The following is an 8,294-nucleotide window of genomic DNA, read 5'->3' on the forward strand; positions in this document are numbered from 1 at the left end:
AAAAAATCATTAAGAACCAAAAAAATATTTTTTTTATGGTCTATGTAAACTGAAACAATACCCCAACAGTTTAGTAGAGGCCTCATATCCTACAGCACTGTTTCCACAAATTGCACTCGTTTGTTGTTGGGTTTTTTTTCATATTATTATATTCCACAACATCACTTTAAATCTAATTTAATGTATTGCTTGAAACAAATTATTTTGGAGATTACAAAATATATTATCCAGTTCTAGCAATGTTTTTTCGACATCTGTTTTCAGACGGTAGCTAATCTGTTTGGATGCAGAAATTCAATTTATTATTTACATATATTGACCTCAATTTCACCGCCTGATAACACAAACGACAAATCCCTGCTGTCTTTATGATTTAAAACCTTCATAACTCACAGCAGTTAGATCAGCGTAAAGATTAATATGTCCCTAAAAGGGAGTGGGGATATCATTAGAATCAGGTGAATGCAGAAATTAGACATTGAATATAGATATATTAGATTGAATTGTCCATGAAACCTATGAAATATCACAAATGAATGCATGGAGAGGCAAAATAATCTGCTGGTGTTGTTTCATAGTCTTCGATTAAAACAATTGCCTAATTTCTAGGAAAGCGCACAGCTTTGGAGATTTGAATCACAGTTAATGCTTTGCAGCTGCAAAAGATGTATCTCTTAAATTCTGTTCATTTTGCTAATGAGATATTTAGCTTTTTTCTTTTGAGATACGAAATTATGCCTCTCATTGTTTGATCAAGTCTCTTCCCAAATGGTCTCCAGTCTTGGCTCAATTTTTGCTGGATGCATCCAAGTTGAATGTTTGTTTGTTTTAATCAGATGCTTCAGCAGATAGTTTATTTATAAAAGGAACTCTGCAAGACTTGTTTTGTTTTTTAAAACTAAGGCGTGTTTAATTCTTCAGTACCTTTTTACCTCCTTTTTTGTATTTTGCCATGTATGTCAACTTTGTAAATGACAAATTGTGGTTTGGATCAAATTGAAACAAGATTTCAAAGCTACTAGAGTGCCTTCAAGTGGTCAAATAATTTCCACCTTAATAAATGTGATTAAATAAAGGCATAAGCTCCATTTTCAGCTCAAAACATCCAGCATGCTGAAGTGAGTGACACATCTATGTAGCCATTAGTAATTTCAAGCAATAGTACTCTTGCATAGTTGCTATAGTATTTTACTTATGTGTAAGGACTTTTTTGAAGTGGTTAACCTGATACTGTAGGTTTAAGTGACACCACAAAACTATTTCACTTTAATTCCTTTTTAATTGAATAATCTATGGTGGGTTTATTTTCAAGTATTATCTTTGCTGTGTCCTTTTGCACCACTGATGGATCATAGATAATATTGTGACTGTCATGTAATAATCAATTTCTGACATTTGTCATGAGAAAGAGCCTCCAAGATATTCAAAAACCAGCATCAGAATTACTTGTTTCTGAGTAGACATTAGCTGATTACTGTATCATACATTTATCAAGTGTAAACTTTAACCAAAATGTTACCCATTCATGTCGATCATTTTCCCTTCAGTGAATGTGTCTCCTGAGAAAATATAGAAATCTAATTATTATCTCCTCAGTAGAGAGATAAGAATGTATCCATTAAATTTTTTGATGTAGTATGAGAGTGTTTATGAGAATAATTCACTGATGTCCAATCAAAATGAAAGTGAAAGTGTTTGTGTTAGGTGCTGTATGGCCAACCCTACCCCTAAAACCTTAGGTGAACATTAAGGGTGCCAAAATAACTTTTATTTATGTTTTGAATCATTTTAAATTAAATCAAAATTACAAAGATATGTGTCGGCAAGAATGGATGCCTTGGTCCCAATCGCTACAAAGCTACCTGATAAATCTATACATCATATACTGCGTCACTATCAAATCGTTTTTTTTTTTTACTTCGAATTTTTCAAATTAACCATGCAAATCCCCCAGAGTCAAAAATACATAATCAAACACTCACTATTTTGTCATCAGTTTTGTAATTAGGGGAACTTTATGGGTATATTACATTTAAAAATCCTATAAAAAACAGCTCTGCATCAGCAAATCCTCCCAATAAAAATGCCTGATTACAATTATTTTTGAATCCTTCCAACCCTTGATTTCTTTCACCTTTCAAAGCTTTTCCGGTGTTAGCACTTCTGAAGAGTCTTAGTGACTTATTACACAAGAGATTTGTCATAAACAATAAATTACAGAGTGATATGTGGGAAATATCAGTTGATATGAGGAAAATTGAGTTGAGCTGTTACATATTTCTTCAGAGAATCTCCAAGTACATTTAAACAAAAATAGCTCTAAAAGAATCACTAATGTTCCAGCGATGCAGCGCATCAATGGAGAACGTCGTGTGGTGGACTAGAATCTTCTCTGTCACCAGTCTGTCAGTGATCGCATAATTGTCTCTGGTGGTTTCTTTGGATCTTGCAAGATTATAAGGAAGATTTTTTGTGTTAAAGGGACCTAAAAAATAATTTAATTAGAGAAATTTGTGGCATCTGTGTTTATTTGTTTTTTCAGCCTTTTCAAAATACAGAAAGGTGGCAATCTCAGATAATAATACTGTAAGAAAAAAATGTTTAGAGTTGATTGATGGAATTTCAAACAGGAAGGTACCAGAAATATTTTTAATTTAAAAATGTAGAAATCTTTTAACAAGGGATTATTAAACTAGGTTGAAGGTTCACCTTAAAGCAGGAAAACCCCCCAAAAAACTGAAATCTTTAAATGAAGGCACATAAATATGATAAAAAATTATTAATTCATAGTCCAAGCCCTAAATTATTTGAGAACTGGTAGAAAGAAAAGTTTAACTTCAAACATACTCTCAGTAAAATAGGATTGGACCTGAGCAATTTTATATAGAAGAGTGGTTATGATTTAAAAAACGTATTAGGAGTTGTAGACTAAGGTGAAAGTCTCTCAATCTCCCTGCTTCATAAGCAGGTACACTAGAAGCATCCCATCAAGCACTGACTGACTTCAATTTCTTTGCCTACCAGATAGGTCTCCTGATCATCACTGCAGGATTATTGCATTTAGTGAGCAAGTTTGCAACCTAAAGGTTCACAGTATGGGGGGAATTGGTAATCCTTGCTGAGGCAGCAATACTCTGACTAGTATAAAAATAAAAATAAATATAAAATAAGATGAAGAATTTCAAAATATGCAATATGCAGATTGGTAAAAGACCTGTTTAATAATTCTGGAGTTATTTGATATTGCCTTTTCAATATGGGAAATGCTTCTCATATTTAATTTATATCATCTTTATTTGTCAATAAAAAAAGAAATACATAGAGTTTATTATAAACTATAACAGCTCCAATGACTAAAATAGAATAAATAATTTTCACAAAAGGTTAAGTTTTCATTTTTCAGTTTGATTAGCCTGTCTGGCATCAACTGATTGTTAATTAATAACTCCCATGTTTCCTGTTTTACAAGTATGAATATTAAAAAGCTTGATTGTCTTAGAAACTATTGAAAATAGCAAAAATGAATTCAAACATTGAAGATTTTGTTCATCAAAAAACTTTTGGGATTATTTTTATGATTCATGTATTAGCTTGTTAAACCCTGATAATACCTGCCTGTTACATATTAAAGCTCATGTTTTCCTTCACAGTTCATCTAATTAGGAAAAGATTTAGAAATTAAATGGGAGCATTAAACAGAGTGAATTATACTTATCAGAGAGCTCTGTCACTGTGCATTCAGATTGTCCTTAATCCAGAACACTGTATTGTTTTAATACGGCTGGTCCCAGGGATGTCTCCTCATTTCTATAAACTTGTGTATGATGTAATGATGTGATGATTTGGCAGGCTGTGTGAATAAAATGCTTCATTAACGGGTATTCTGGACCAACTTTCTGAAGAAATGAGCACGGTGGTAAGCACTGTTATCTGTAACCCAAGCAATTTATCTGGTCTGAGTAAGATTAAAATTTGTGTAAAAACTATTGTTATGCCCCATAGTTATCTAATAAATAGACATTATGAAGAGTTATTTTTAAAGTGTTTGTTCCCGGTGATCTATTCTTAGGAAAGAATCAGGAAGAGGGAAGCTTAAACATGTAAACATAAAGCTTTCCTTTCCAAAATGTTGTTTCCTCCATACAATAAACAGATGTCTACCTAAGCTTGCCCAAACTTACAGTCAAAGAAATAATTCATAACATTAAAGCACTAGAAATGTGAAAAAGAAGGATGTAACCATGGAAGCAGCAGGATAATAAGGGGGGTATAAAGTGAAAAAGTAGCATCTTGGGGTTAGCAAAATGGTATCCACAAAAACATGTTTTCTAGTGTGTAAAACACATCTAGGAATCGAACAGGATTATTTTCAGATATGACAAAAAGAAATTTTATCTCCAGGAATGATTCCAGGTGTGCCTTGAGACTGTTTCTCTTTAAAAGGCCTCTGTGAAACACAGAGCTCCTGTGTTCATTATGTATGTCAGGCCCAAACTCAATAGACCTATGGAATGAGCAAGAGAAGCAAGCGCAAGAAAAGTTGAAGGACTTTGGCCGGTCTAGAGAAATTATAAAGAGCACCACACAGTTATTTCCTTTCTTGGTTTTTTTAAGGCACTAGGTGCCTCTATTACTTTGGATAGTAGGCAGACAAGAAATGGGATAACAGAGAGTTGGAAGCCATGCAGTGAGAGTCACCAGACCAGGAGAGAAACCTGTGATTACCTTGTCAAGCGCCGAAGGCTCCATAGCAATGTTGCATGCTTAAATTTGCACCACCACCTCTACCCAGCACCGTTAGTTCTCAATGTGAATTTAAATTGGATTGTTTACCTTAAAATATGCAATCATGATTTAGCTTAAGATTATGCCAAAGCCAAAAAAAAAAAGAAAAAAAACAGAATTGTTGTTAAGGAAATTTATAAATGTTTCCCAGGAGTGCCAATATGTGAGAATGCTGTAGGATAAAGGATTTTGGATCAAAACTCTTTTTGCTGCTTGGTATCTGATCAAGCAAGGTTTCACTGAAGACGTCGACAGTTGTATCAAATCATAATTAAATGCTGACATGTTCAAACATGTCCAACTGTGCTTTTTGCCCTTACCAATCTACCAATAGATAAATCTGTCAGAATAAGCTGCTTTGGTGTATAATCCAATAAAAATGTGGGATGGAAAAACGTTACTCAACAACTTACCCGTTGTTCTGCAGAATCATTGACAGATAAAAATAGGTCGGTCTCTTACATTTCTACTAAAAAAGATATATGTGATTACAGGAATAGTCTTCCTCCTCACAAATCTCACCTCTGGTCACAGCTGGCCAGAAACCTATCAAAAGTAATTTCTGTATATGAGACGCCAGAGGCAAACGTGTTGATCTTGAGACACAATAGAACAATGTGACAGCAAATGACCGGACAATACCACAGGACTTTCTCCATCAGACTGCATTAATGAAGATAGACGACACAGTGCCAGTGAGTCAAAGCAAGGTCCCAGAAGAAAAGGAATAGAAAGTGGCACAGATGCCATCGCGATGCACTGCAATCAAACCTGGATGGTCTGACTTCATCCATTTTCTATATCTATGCAGCTCTGACAGGGCTGCAGGACAACCTGTATTGTCTTTTGAATTATGAGTTAAATGTGAGACAATAACCTTGGTGCATAACTGGTCATTCTCTGAGATGAATGCTTCATTCATTTGTGAAAACTTTTTTAGATTCAGTTTCAATGTTTAATGTCCTTGAGTTCATGTTAATGATTAAATACATAATCTGGCCAAGTGAATTAAAGTTAATCTGAAATTTCATTAGTTTGAAGTTATCAATGTGATCTCATTGTAGAAAAGTAAATGCTATAGTGATTTTGTTTTTATTCTACCCCCAATGACCAGTAATTGAAAAAAATAAAATATTTTTTTTTTTTTGTAAATGAAATTCAATGCCAGACACTTCTGACACGAAACTTAAAGGTGTCTGTTAGAAAGCTGACTATGAAGAGGAAAACTAAGTTGACACTCAAAACATAAAAAGAATGGATTCATCTAAAGAAAATAAAATTTTGGAAAGGTCCAATTGTAAGAAAAGAAACTGAAAATCTGTGAGGTAACCTAAAAAGGGCTACATAAGACTTTGCCCTCCAATTTGGGTGATTTTGCAAGGTAGTGTAATTAAATAAAGCTTTTTTAAACTGTGGAATGCTGAGAGTCCTTCAGAAGAAGCCAGATTATTAAAGGTAAAACGCATAAAACAAAACAAAAAAAATAAATAAAAAAGTATGACTTTGGGGGGGGGGGGGGGGCATCACTGTAACATAATTTTCATCTAATAGAAATGTTTTGCGAAGGTTTTTCATTGTAAAGGACATATGTCACCATAAAGATTAACAAGTCTTGTTATATGTGAATCCTCTGAAGATCCCCTGCATGAAAAGATTTGTTTAAACAGCATAAACATGCATTCAGAGACACCTACTCTAAACCTGAAAGAAAGAAAGGTAAATTAAACATTTTCATTTCACTGTCTGAGTTTATTTTACTTTTTTGAAAGTACAGAAAACCTATTTCTTTCCGTTACGATGGAGAAGAAAACGCTCCCAGCTCTGGTGTTTTGATGATAACAGGGAGCCCTTTTCATTATCTCCTCACAACTCTATTTCTGTAAATCTTATTCCCTCTTCCTCCTTTTCTTGTGATGGCTGACCACCACTCTAAGTATTGAATCTGAAAGGCAGCTGGCAGTTCATGCCCAAAGAGTGAAAAAAAAAGAAGTTCTTTAATTAAGTATGTCTCACAATCTGTGCTTGTTCCACTGATTAGAGACATTTTCTCTGTGGTAAATATAGTTTATGAAATTAGGGGTGCACTGAGTGAAAACTCACCATAGAGCTTCATGGAGCATTAGCAACATTTTAATTACAGATTTTAATGGCTGTAGAAAGACTCCATATCTGGGAGCATTTTGTCTTTTGAGTCATAGCTTAACTGTTTTGTTTGAAGGGCAGCTGCTGGGTATAATGTGATCAAGTCAGACACGAGCTTTTTAGTCACTGTCTTATTAAAATGACTGAAATGTCCACAGTAAAAGCTGAAAAACAGAAGTAAGTAAAGTTGAGTTGCTGTAAATTTGCAGAACATATTTAGGGTTCCTTTTTATTTCACACCTGGCATTATGGTTATTGGCCTATTAGCTGTTTTTTGTTTTTTTTTCTTTTCTTTTTTTTTTTTATCTGTCCCTAATGAGAAATAGCAACGTGCCTTCTGGGCTTTAGAGCTGGAATTAAAAAAATTGAGAAGAAATCGGGTTAAAATAGTCGCTTGGAGTCGCAGTCCTCAATTTACGATTATGCAACGTTACAACCATTTTAGCTTCATTACTATAAATAGGGAGGTTTTTACGCACAGATGCCTGAGCTCAACAGGGTGGTGTACTGTATGCATTTAAACACACATAAAAGGCTACTTCTTTCTAGAGATATGGTTACATTTTGGCCATAGATAGTTGTTGCATAACTAAAAATCAAACGTTTCTGAACATCAAAGTTTATTCCATCAACGCGCATTCAGGCATCAGGACGCTCCATTGAAAGATGCGCTGCGGAAGCGCACAAAGACAATTAAGCGTTTCTAAAGAATTAAGATGCAGCTATTGTGATTCTTTCATTCATTTTTTTCCTGCAAAAAATGAAAAAATAAACTGAATATGAGGATAGTGGAATCCAACATTACCTGATCCGATCTGTCGCGGGGATCATGTCACTTCACGCGTCCGTCAGCGCATCCTGGAAATAACAGTCCTCAAGAGAATGAATTCTTCTTCAGTTTTCCGCTGCTAAAACCTTCGCTTCCATTCACGTTTCCTCTGCTCTATTTTCTAAAGCAGTACCTGCTGATCCGCGCAAACATATGCACCATCAGCTGGTTGTGCTCTGTCAGCAGATTTCCATTAACCACCGAGGGCAGGACGCGCCACTGCGCAATGACGCACGCCAAGGACTTAAAGCTGCTTTAGAGTCTCAAAAGTCGTATGTGTTGAATCCAAGATAACACGACGATGTCTACTTTTCTAAACTCTCGGATGACAGTAAAAAAAAAAAAAGAAAACTAAAACAACAAAAAAACGTATTTTGTAGCAATAAATCCTTGGAGCGCTTCTTTGCCTTGTTTTATTACTGCTGCAATTTCACTGTTTAGTGACTAAAACCCTCCACACTGCTGATCACATTAAAATGAAAGAGATCAAACCTGATGCACAACACATGGTGAGCTGTTAACAGTCCATTTCTATTTT

General features: G+C 34.7%; 1 protein-coding gene across 1 annotated transcript in view; it reads right to left on the minus strand.

Annotated features, from left to right (window-relative positions):
• Positions 1 to 8,042, minus strand: part of LOC107096524 (gamma-aminobutyric acid receptor subunit pi-like) — a 63,011-nt gene extending 54,969 nt beyond the window's left edge. The window contains exon 1 of the mRNA XM_015393208.1: positions 7,733 to 8,042. The gene's annotated coding sequence lies outside the window, so the exon portion shown is untranslated. The remainder of the gene's footprint in view (positions 1 to 7,732) is intronic.
• Positions 8,043 to 8,294: the final 252 nt, after the last annotated feature.

The sequence above is a fragment of the Cyprinodon variegatus genome, unplaced genomic scaffold, assembly GCF_000732505.1.
Source record: "Cyprinodon variegatus isolate N-32 unplaced genomic scaffold, C_variegatus-1.0 Scaffold630, whole genome shotgun sequence".
Classification (NCBI taxonomy): Eukaryota; Metazoa; Chordata; class Actinopteri; order Cyprinodontiformes; family Cyprinodontidae; genus Cyprinodon; species Cyprinodon variegatus.